General features: G+C 39.5%; 1 protein-coding gene across 3 annotated transcripts in view; it reads left to right on the top strand.

Moving 5' to 3' along the window:
* SLC39A9 (solute carrier family 39 member 9) overlaps window positions 1–12169 on the top strand; it is a 53608-nt gene that overhangs the window by 5302 nt on the left and 36137 nt on the right. The window lies entirely within an intron of this gene.

Below are 12169 nucleotides of genomic sequence, written 5' to 3'. Positions count from 1 at the left end.
CTCAGCTCCAAATTTACTCTTCATTGACTACTCTGCAGAAATGGATATGGGCCCTTTAAGTATTTTTTCCTTTGCCAGCTGGCCCAGTAGAGGATACTGGCGAGAAAGAGGAAGGGTTTTTCCTTCTTGGTCCGCGCTTGCTTCTAGGCAACTACTCTGGCAGCCATTCTTATGGCACAGGCAGCCAGCCTCCCCGGTGCCCAGCTTCCCCAGTGCAGGCTCCTGCAGCATACACGTTGGGCTTCTCTGGCCTCCAGCTTGGCTTCTCCAGGGCCCAGCTCCGGCACTACAGGCAGGTTTTCAAGCCGTAGACTCCTGCTGAACACATACTTCTCCAGCGCCCAGCAGTCAGTAGTTCTCACTGGCACCACCCTGCCTTGGGTAGTTTTATAGGATAGGAGAGTCTCTCCAGTAAGACACTTTCCCATGGCGCGCCTGGGTGGCTCAGTCGGTTAAGCGGCTGCCTTCGGCTCAGGTCATGATGCCAGGGTCCTGGGGTCAAGCCCCGCGTCGGGCTCCCTGCTCAGTGGAGAGCGTGCTTCTCCCTCCCCCTCTGCCTGCCTCTCTGCCTACTTGTGCTATCTCTCTGTCAAATAAATAAATAAAATCTTAAAAAAAAAAAAAGACACTTTTCCATGAACAGCTTTCTCCAACAGCCAAGAGTGCAGATTTCCAGCAAGTTCCACCAGTGTGGCGCCACAGAAACTTCTCTGCCTCTAATATTGTGCTTTATAATCAGTATAGAGTTGGTCTTCCTATTTCTGCCACAGAGGTCCTAAAACCCTTGGAATTTCCAAAGTGATGAGAGCCATAAAGGTGTCTTTTGCCATGTGAATGAGATGGTTTTTAGAATGCCCCTAGGTAATCTAAGGTTGGAGGCCGGTTGCCAGGAGAACCAACCATGTGATTGGAAGGTTGGAACCTTCATTCCCAACCTGGAAGGGAGAGGGGCCGGAGGTTAAATTAATTGCCAGTGCCAATGATTTACTCAATCTTGCCTGTGTAATGAAGCCTTCATAAAAACCCAGAAAGACAGGGATCAAAGAGCTTGGCCCACAGAGTGATGTAACAATACTTGATGTAATAGCCAAAATGTAAAATTCAAAACATGTCATGTAAAGAATAGTTGATGAACACATGGAGATGCTGGGAGAGTTTTATGCCTGGAGAGGGCTTGGAAGCTCTGTGCCCTTTCCCCATACCTGGCCCTGTGCGTCTCTTCCATCTGGCTGTATCTGAATTATATCTTTTTTATAATAAACCAGTTAATCTAATAAGTAAAATGTTTGAGTTCTGTGATCCACTGTAGCAGATTAATCAAACCCGAGGAGAGGAGGTCAGTCAGAAACATAGGTGACAACCTGGACTTGGATTGGTATTGAATGTAGCTGGGGCGCAGGGGCACGAGAGCACCCGGCTCCAGGGGGTCCCAGACACACCAGGTTTGGCCACTTGCTGCTGACAAAATCCGAAGGCAGAGAGATGAATGATGGTGAAACGAGAAAGGAGTTTATGTCAGTGAGGCCAACACTGGGAAGACAGCGGACTGGCGTCTCAAAGACAGTCTCCAAAGTGCTGCAAATACTTCCAGGTTTGTATGAGGAAAATGTGGGGCAAAGGTCGGTGGGTGTGTGCAGGTGGGCAGTAGACAGTCATGGCCTTGGAGTCAGTTATACAGGGTCTTGCTGTCTCAGGGCAGCCCTTATTGTTCAAGGGGGTAGTTTTGGTTCCTGTCAGGGGATGCTTTGCCTGCAGGGTCTTTTGCCACAGTTAAGAGGTAAGCTGGAAAGAAGAACTTGATCAGTTAGAAAGGTTGAGGTCAAAATGGAGGCAGTTGATGTTCTCTTTCATGAAGGTGGGGTGCAGTCTTATAGGACAGAACCCTTAACCTGTGGGATCTGATGTCTTCACGCAGATAGTGTTAGAATTAAGTTGGATTGTGGTACACCCAGCTGGTGTCCCAGCATTGCTTGGTGTGGGGACCCCCCCCAACACACACACATCAGAATTTGTCCCAGAATCTTTTACTGCTCTTCATTGAGCCCCAGCCATGCCCTTTCTAGCAGGGTTTGGATCTCCGCCCACTTGGGACGTCTTCTTTGACCACTCTTACCTCAGTCCTATAGTAGGCACTTCTTTTATCTGCTGCTATTCTTATATTCTTTAGAGTTCTGTCCTATTAGTTATTTTCTCATTATTCTGTCCCCTGTTTTAAACTTGCTCTGTTCAAATTATGATTTCTCTTTCTTGATTGGACCCTGACTAATACAACTAGGTAATGGGTCATAAAAGTCAGTAACTGCTAAGGCTGAACAGTGAATCAGGCCTGGAGTAAGATAAAACAGTTCAAGTGCCACAATATGTGGTAGCTGACCTTGAGTGTCAGTGCCTGGGAGTCATGAGGGAGTGACGAAAACTGTGGTCATCTGAACGTGTGTCATTGGACAACCTCAGTCTTGGTGTGGCCAAATCATCCTACTTTTCAGAAGCTGGAAATCAGGGGCGCCTGGGTGGCTCAGTCATTAAGCGTCTGCCTTCGGCTCAGGTGATGATCCCAGGGTCCTGGGATTGAGCCCCTCATCGGGCTCCCTGCTCAGCAGGGAGTCTGCTTCTCCCTCTCCCACTCCCCCTGCTTGTGCTCTCTCTCTCGCTGTATCTCTCTCTGTCAAATAAATAAATAAAATCTTTAAAAAAAAAAAAAAAGGCTGGAAATCAGGGTTTTTACATGACATGTTTTGAATTTTACATTTTGGCTATTAAATCAAGTATTGTTACATCACTCTGTGGGCCAAGCCACCCGTGTTTATGAGTTGCCAGTCTATAACCTCTGGGCTGGACTGATTTCTAAGCTCTTCGAAAACTAGAAACAGCAAACTAGAAGGGGGGGTGGGGAAGCAAGTAGAGGAAATACATCACAACATGACAAGAGGGGGAGACTGGAAAACATTTCAGATTATTACAGAAGGTCAAAGTGCAGTTGTTTAGAACCACTTAATAAAGGGGAAGACATCTCCAAGTATACATTATTGAGGGCATTGTGCTCTCTGACCACAGTACAATAATTAATAGTAATAATAGCTACAGTGTTAATTTATGTGTCAAGTTCTGTGTTGATTTTAACAGTAACCTTGAGAGGGAAGAATTCTTGTCCTGTTTGTAGATGAGGAAACTAAGCTCAAACTGAGTTTACTAAGTTCAAAGCTGTTATTTATATAGCCTCTAAATAAATGAACAAAATTTTTTTTAAAGCGCCCCACAGCCAAGCTTTAGTTTAAAAAAATAAATAAATAAAAAATAAATTTAAAAAATCTTTAAAAAACCCCTTCATAATACAGATTGAGAACCTTCTGAAGAACATTTATGCCCTTTAATCTTGTCATTCTACTCCTAAGGAAATAATCTGAAATATATTCATAGCATTAGACACAAGAACATTCATTCAACACTATTATCATGGCAAAAATGTGAGAACAAATTTAAATACATGAGAATTTCTATACATAAAACAACTAAGTGTAATGAAAACATTAAAAAATGCCTAGAACACATTTTTAGCAATAAAATAAAACGCTTATGTTATACTACCAGGTAAAAGAAGGGAGAATGTAAAATTATATATAAACCACATAATTAACCACGTTAAAAATGCAGACAAATAGAAAAAAAAGAATGGAAAGAAATAAAAAATGTTACTAGCAATTGTCACTGGACAGTGGGATAATAGATATTATTTTCCTTTTACAAATTATCATATTTTCTAAATTTTCACAAAGAGCCTCTATTATACAGCCAAGCTTTTTTTTTTTTTTAAAGATTTTATTTATTTGACAGAGAGAGACACAGCGAGAGAGGGAACATAAGCAGGGAGAGTGGGAGGGGGAGAAGCAGGCCTCCCGCGGAGCAGGGAGCCCCATGCAGGGCTCGATCTCACGACCCCTGAGATCACGACTTGAGCCAAAATCAAGAGTTGGACACTTAACTGAGTGAGCCACCCAGGAGCCTCGAGGAAAATGTATTTTTATTATTTTAATTTTCTCAGGTCAATTAATCTTCTTACATATTAATAATACAATATGTGTTGCCAGTGTTCTTCCAGGTTCTCTCCCAGTGGGTTTTTGTTTGTGTTTGTTTTTGTAGTCATACTGAACAGTCCTATGGGATTTCCATTATGCTTAGTTCTTTTATGTTTGAAAAAACTCTTACTCAAAAAAAAAAAAATTAGTCTTGTTTATCCAAAATTGGAGGAAGTGGAATTAATAAAGTATTGCTTGTTATTACCTCTAAGTCAAATGAATTAGGAAAGGGGAAGCCTCTATGCCACTGGAAAAATGGTAAATTATTGGAGCTTGTTTGCTGAATTTTTATCCAAGTATCTGGGGTTTCATTTGTCATTCTTGCGAAGGAGGGGCTTAGAAGCCCCTTCTTGCGTGCTTCTAATGATGTTAGAGAGAAGTAATGATGACTGTTGCCCTGTGCTAAGTGTTCTGCTCCTGCATGATAATCGTAGCGTCTGCCGTATGCCCTTCTTACAGAGGAGGACACTGAACTTACTCACGGTCACTGCTGCAACTTAGAGGCAGGAAACTTTTGGGCAGCTTGTCTCAGTTGTCAGGACTTGAAGAACAAAGTTCACGTTTGAGTTTTCTTTATTACCTGTTCCTGACAATTAACAGCAGGTAATATAGCAGTTAAATTTGCAGTAGGAAGTATTTCCTTGAAGTAGGTTTGTTTGTAAGAAGATGGAGATGACCACTGTTGCTTGAACAGGAGTCACTCTGCACCCTAGGATATTTCATCTCTTTAATGCCTAGAGCTTTGAAGGGAGCAGTCTTATAATAAAAGAGCCATCTTTAATTTTTTAGAAAACTGTAGTTGATGCTTTCAGTACCAAAATGAACATGGTACAAGGGGGATTGAAATAAACTGTTTTAAATATTATAAGCTTTTAAATTATTGGCTTATATTTCATCAGACGAAATAATTTATTTATTTATTTTTTATTTTATTTTATTGAGAGAGACAGAGAGAGAGCACGAGAGGGAGGAGGGTCAGAGGGAGAAGCGGACTCCCCGCCGAGCAGGGAGCCCGATGCGGGACTCGATCCCGGGACTCCAGGATCATGACCTGAGCCGAAGGCAGTCGCTTAACCGACTGAGCCACCCAGGCGCCCCCAGACGAAATAATTTATTGATTATTTCTGTGAGCAAGGAAAGAAAAACCATTTAACTATGTTGGTGTCTGCCAAGAAAATTCAACTGGTTTCAAAGCTTTACACTGATAGTGAATGGCATTGAATACAAGCTGTTTTAATTAATACATCTGGTCAGTCCTTTGGCTCAGTCAGGTTGCAGCTGTGAGACCATAGAATGAACGTAAAACCAATGGCATTGCATAGTTCATGCCTCTCTTGAGCAAATATGTCATTTCTCTGACAGAAACTATTGCTCTGGGTGCTCCGTTTTCATCTTGAACCACACTTGGAATTTGTAGTTCTTCATTCAAATACATCCTTATAGTGACTTACCATAAGCAAAGGAGAGAACCTGTCAGCATTTTAACTTTGACATATACACAGTTTTGAGATTGAATACCAAGTTGTGAAACTGTGAAAAAATATAGCTATGCAAATAACATGGAGCCACATCTCTAGTGCTTGAAATAAATCAGATTGCATCTAAAATAATTTAGGTAATTAAGAAATTTTTAGAAAATAAAAATGGAAACCACAAGCTGTGACAGTGCTGCTTATCTTTTTGACAACTGATTCTTTTTGTCATTACAAGTGTTACCTCTGTAGTATTAGTCATCCTGAGAAGGTTAGTAGACATTTACCTAGCTCATAAAAGTTATGGAGGATGAACAATCTTTGTATTGCTTTGTTGAAGATTGAAGTAGTGACTGAACAAGATTCTGAGCTCCTTGGGAAAAAAAAAAATAGATGTCATTTAAGATATTTGCATTAATGAGACAAATGACAGCATTGCTTCACATTTACTATAATGGAATCCCATTATGGTTCTTTATTATATGTACTTGAATACCCCTTGAGCTGAAGCATAAATTCCAAAGCATCTAAGCACTGAAAATTCTTGATATGGTTACACTTGTAAGGAATATGTTAGGCCTATTTCCCAGGCCTAAAGAGGTTCCACTGCATTTGTGTATCTGTTGATATTAGAGCCAGTGAAATGGGCGGGGGTACCAAGTCCCTAGTCCCTTGCATGGTACTAGGCATTTAATTCATTCTTTCAATAAATATTTAGGGAGAATTTGTTATATGCCAGTTTCTGTCCTATAAACTGCTGAGCGTTGAGCAGTAAATTAAAAACGAAAACCCATTCCCTCACAGAACAGAATTTTGGGGTAAGGACAAACATAGTGTTCAGTGGATGTTTAATCTCATTTGGTAAATAAATGTGCTTTACTTAATTTCAAAAGGAACTAGAACACAATGCAGTAATTTTAGCTCTCATTGTCTTTCCTCCAAGGAGGTTTTATAAAACCAGATGATTTACTCATGTTTACCTTGATCTTTTCTTATATTTTCTCACATTCTTTGTTTCAAAATTGTTTATGGTATTATAATACAGATCTCATGTTTACACTGAAGGTCAGGGTTTTCCAGGCTTTTGCGTTTCACAGATCAGTAATATTTTTGAAATTAGGGAAAATTGACACAAGATTGCTTTTAATTTTGCCAAGTAAGGAAACTAAAAATGAAAACTATTGTCACCATCATTTTTTAAAAGAAAGGACATTTTAAGATGAAAAAACAGGTAGGACATAATCTCAGAATGAAAAATAGCCTTCTACATTGAAGAAATAAAACCGTAGGAAAAGCTTGGTACATTGTCCTTCTCCTACTTTGCTATGGAGCTTTAGAAACTGTCAATAGAGAACAATTATAACTAGTTATAATTTTGGTTTTTCTCTTGTTGTTTAGGGATTCTGCTGGCTCACACTATTTAAAGAGGCAGTGTGATTGAATGTCACCTTTCTTCAGAGGTAGATTTTGTATAAGGAATTGTATATAGTGCCATGTGATGAACATTGTCTTGGAATGTACAGGGCAACAGAGTACATTGTCAAATCTAATCATGTCCCTCCCACTAACTAGCCTACCCATGGGATCTTGAGCAAATTATTTCTCACCTTTGGCCTTTGATTCTTCATCTGTATATTGAAAGGAGATCATTTTTTACATTTTCTTCCAGTTCTTAAACTTGGATTCTGTGTTGATAACTTTGGTAGCTAGTATCCCTCTTATTAATCTGAAGATTAGTAAAATAAAAGAAAATAAAAATAATTTTTACTGTGTCTTTCTAGAAATTTGGATCAGGCAGCATTTTAGGAGAATTATTTTTTTACTTCATGGATTTGAAAGTTTTTTTCTTAATGCCCATAGATGTCTAAGTTATTCTGGATGGCATGTATCCCTCAGTTATTTTGCATGGTACTACTTCACCTGAAACTTAATTTTGTAGAATGCAAGTCTCAAGAACTCACCTCTGCTCCTGGTTTTTAAATCTTGTCTTTGTAGTACTTCACGTGACACCAATGTAGAATATTCTAAAGCACTTGGTCAGTGCCTAGTGAATTTGTGGATTGGTCCAGAATTGTGAATACTACTGGTTTTTCCATGTAGTCATTGACATAAAATTGTGAGGAATGACTTTAAAGGAATGTCTGAATGACAGATGAATTTTTTTTATTCTTATGTTAATCCCCATACATTACATCATTAGTTTTAGATGAAGTGTTCCATGATTCATTGTTTGCGCATAACACCCAGTGCTCCATGCAGAATGTGCCCTCCTCAATACCCACCACCAGGCTAACCCATCCTCCCACCCCCCTCCCCTCTAGAACCCTGTTTGTTTTTCAGAGTCCATCGTCTCTCATGGTTCGTCTAACAGATGAATTGTTTAAGAAAGAATTTTGGAAGTGCCTTTTAGTATTATACATAGACTCTGAGCTTGGTTTCAAAGAGCTGCCATGAAGAAGCTTTGTTACAATTGAATAGTTCTAAAATGAATCCTTTCAGGGCTCCTGGCAGAGTAAATTAGTACCCAGGTAATTTTTTATAGATATGTAATTTTGTAGAGTAAAAGGCACCTATCTTAATGCAGTTTGATGAACTTTGACAGATGTATACAAATGTCCGTCATGTCCCAGTCAAGATTTAGAACAGTCCCATCATCCTAACAAAAATAACCTGGTGCCATTTTCTAGTTAATGTTAATCTCTCCTGCCACTATGTTCTCATACTAACCCCTTCTGCTGGAGGCAGCCACTGTTCTGATTTCTTTTGCCAAGGGTTAGTTTGGACTGCTTTTAAACTTCATATAAATGGACTCGGACAGTAAGTAACTCTTTTGTGTAAGGCTTCTTTCATTTAAACATCAGAATAATGTTTTTGAACTTCATCAGGTTGCTGTCTGTAGCAGTAGTTTATTCCTTTTTGTTATTGAGTAGTATTCCATTGTATGAGTATACCACAGTTTGTTTATACATTCTCCTCTTGATGGACATCTGATCAAATTGTGCCTCTTATTGCTAAAGCTCCTATGAACATTCTTGTACAAGTGTTTTTGTGAACATACATTTTTATTTCTCTTGGAAAATACCAAAAGTGGAATTGCTGATAAGAGAATAACTTATCAGGTTATTCTTGATAGCAGAATAACTTGATAAGAGACTAATAGTTTTCCAAAGTGGTTGTACCATTTCATGGTCCCAGCAGCAATGCATGAGAGCTCCACTTGCTCTGTATCTTTGCCATCATTTAGTGTCGTCAGTCTTTAATCTGAGCCATTCTAGTGGGTGTAAGGAAGTATCTTGTAGTTTAGATTTGCATTTTCCTGGTGAGTAAAGATGCTGAGCATCTTTTCATGGGCGTATTGGACATTCATATATCTTTGGTGAAGTACCTATTCAATATTTTACCCATTTTTTGTTGCGTGGGTTTTTTGTTTGTTTTTGCCTCTTACTGAGTTGTGAAAGTTGTGGAAGTTCTTTATATTTCACAAGCCCTTTATCAGTATCTTAGGTTGGGTTACCCAGAAAACAGACTCTGAGAAGGAGATTTGCATGCAGGAAGTTTATTGGGGAGTGCTCTTGGGAATAACACCTGGGAAAGAATGAGTAGAATTAAGCAGATGGAGAAGTTGAATTGTAATTCGGTACAGTAGAGGCCTCAGCTCACCTGGCTCTGAAGCTGGATGGCTCTTCAGAGATATCCGGAATTGAGGCAAGAGGACCTGGCTTTGTACCTCCTTCCAGACAACCCAGGGGACTAGTCATGGGATGTGAACTGCCCTGCGAGAGGAAATATAGCCTTAGGTTAGTCAGTATCCTTTGGCCCAAAGTAAGGTCCTCAGAGAGACTCAGCTGTGAGCCATCAGTAGGCAACACTCCCAGCAGCTAGGGAAACAGGTGTCTCCAACCTGGAGGAGATGGATGTGGGCAGTGTTACCAGCATCCACTACAGATATATGTGTTGTGGATATTTTCTTCCAGTATGTAGCTTGTCCATTTTCTTAGTGGATCAGCAAATGTTTTAAATTCTTTTTTTTTTTTCCTGAAGATTCCATTTATTTATTTGCCAGAGAGAGGGGGAGAGTACAAGCAGGGGGAGTGGCAGGCAGAGGGAGAAGCAGGCTCCCTGCTAAGCAAGGAGCCCGATGCGGGACTCGATCCCAGGACCCTGAGATCATGACCCGAGCCGAAGGCAGACGCCCAACCATCTGAGCCACCCAGGCGCCCCTGTTTTACAGTCAGTTTTTTTTTTATTATGTTAATCACCATACATTACATCATTAGTTTTTGATGTAGTGTTCCATGATTCATTGTTTGCGTATAACACCCGGTGCTCCAAGAACGTGCCCTCTTTAATACCCATCACCAGGCTAACACATCCCCCCATCCCCTCCCCTCTAGAACCCTCAGTTTGTTTTTCAGAGTCCATCGTCTCTTATGGTTCATCTCAGGCGCCCCTGTTTTAAATTCTTTTTGTGTGCGTATCCTTGCTAAGAAATTTTGCCAACATCAAGATTGCAAAAATATTCTTCCTTCTAGAAGTTTTTGTGTTCTAGATTTTATATTAAAGTATAATCCATCAAGAATTAATTTATGTGTATGATGTGAGCTGCCACTCCAGTAATTCTTGAGGGTGCTCAGCTCTTTTCTCTTTTAAGTACACCCCTTTCATCACTTCTCATCTTCCCTTAATTTGCAATGCAGGGGCATCTTTCATTTCCATTTCCCAGAGTAGAGCATAGTCATAGTCAAAATGCTGATAGCACAATTTTCTTCCCTAGCAATTTATTCATTAGTTTGAATTGTGGAGTTCTGAAACCAAGTCCCTACAATGAAATGGTATGCTCAGTCCAGTTCAGTTTACCATTATTTTTGTCCTTCCTCGGGAGTAAAACTTTACATTCATGAATTTTTTTAAAGCAAAGGTGACTTTTATGAATTCATTAGAGAAAATGAGGAGAAGACTAAGTCATATACCATGTCCCCTTCTACACAGAATAGAGCTGTTTTTCCATCTCGTGTTCTCCATGCTCTGACAGTTCATCTCAAATGAATGCCGTGATTAACAGTGCTTTGATGAGTTTGGTAACTTGTAAACGACAAAAGCTCTTAGAATAGCTCAGGATTAAATATTAAAATAGTAACACCAAAAGAAATAAAATAAAATAGTAACACCAGTTGTTTGGTGTAATTTTTCCAAAATGCGTCAATCACTTTCTCGTTGCCTCCTATATAAGACATGTAGAAGTATTTATTTTACAGAAGAAAAGCTAAAGTACTCAATTATTAACCAGTTTGGACATGGAGCCAGTTCTACCTCCCAAGCCAGTGCCCCCAGCTGCCGGATGCATTCAGAATACTCTATTTATAAGTAGCTAATAATGGCCATCCTGAATGTATGAAGGACCAACCTGGCCTGTGTGCTAGGGAGTGGGGGCTTCTCCTCTTGCTATATGGCAAGTATTAGTTGGTGCTGACTTTGCAACTGTAGTTTCTCCATTTTCACTAGAGACACGATGAGATATAGATTCCTTTCTTCCTCCCAAACGAGGGGGTGGTAATGCTTCAACCAGCCTGTCAGCTAAGAACCCATTTTCCTATAGAGACAGTGTATATGTATGTATGTATGTGTATATTATATATTTATTCCCCTAGCCTCAGAGTCACAAGTGCAGTAGTATGTCAGAGATAATACAGCCACTGTTATTTTTGCTAACCTCATAAAGGAAACTAAAACAGAAGTGAAGTACATGACATTCCATTAATTAGTGAAACTTTTTCTTAAGTAATGTACATAATTTCCTCCTTTTAGTTTCTAAGGTCATTTTTCATACTGCTAAGACTCCAGGAAGCCGTATAGGGTACACCACTGCCTCAAGAAATTTTGAAATGGGGGTGCCTGGGTGGCTCAATCATTAAACATCTGCCTTCTGCTCAGGTCATGATCCCAGGGTCTTGGGATTGAGCCCCACATCGGGCTCCCTGCTCAGCGGGAAGCCTGCTTCTCCCTCTCCCACTCCCCCTGCTTGTGTTCCCACTCTCACTGTGTCTCTCTCTGTCAAATAAATAAATAAAATCTTAAAAAAAAAAAAAGAAATTTTGAAATGTAATCTTTTATATCTTGTATGTCAGGAGGCAGTCTCTCAAAGAAATTTGGGTAGTAAGAAAAAAATTGAGATTAGGTTGGATTAAAACCGTAGATCATTTATGGCATAGATTGTGATGATGGTTTCACAGATATATGTTTATCTCCATACACGTCAAGTTGTATACATTAAAAATCCTACAGCTTTTGGTATTTCAGTCATACCTCAGTAAAGCAGTTTTTAAAGACATCCATAGAACATTTTAGTACTGAATTAATTAAGCACATTTTTTTATTGTATGAGTAATACATGTTCATTGTAGCTCAGTTACAAATATGTTTTTATAAGTTGTATATTACATATTATGTTTATATATTATAAAGTCAAAAATTTGTTAATGTTTGATTTACACTTGTTCTACTTACGTGTATACTTTTTATTACAAATATGAGATTTGTAATAAAATTATCAGTGCATATGGTTTGCCACCAGCTTTTTCCTCATAGTAGTGCATCATGACTTTCTGTATCCATGAATAGACCTGA

Source organism: Mirounga leonina, unplaced genomic scaffold (assembly GCF_011800145.1).
Source record: "Mirounga leonina isolate KUSES-001 unplaced genomic scaffold, KU_Mleo_1.0 Mir_82, whole genome shotgun sequence".
Taxonomy (NCBI): domain Eukaryota; kingdom Metazoa; phylum Chordata; class Mammalia; order Carnivora; family Phocidae; genus Mirounga; species Mirounga leonina.
The sequence above is the reverse complement of the archived record's forward strand: the minus strand, read 5'-3'. Positions and strand labels throughout refer to the sequence as shown.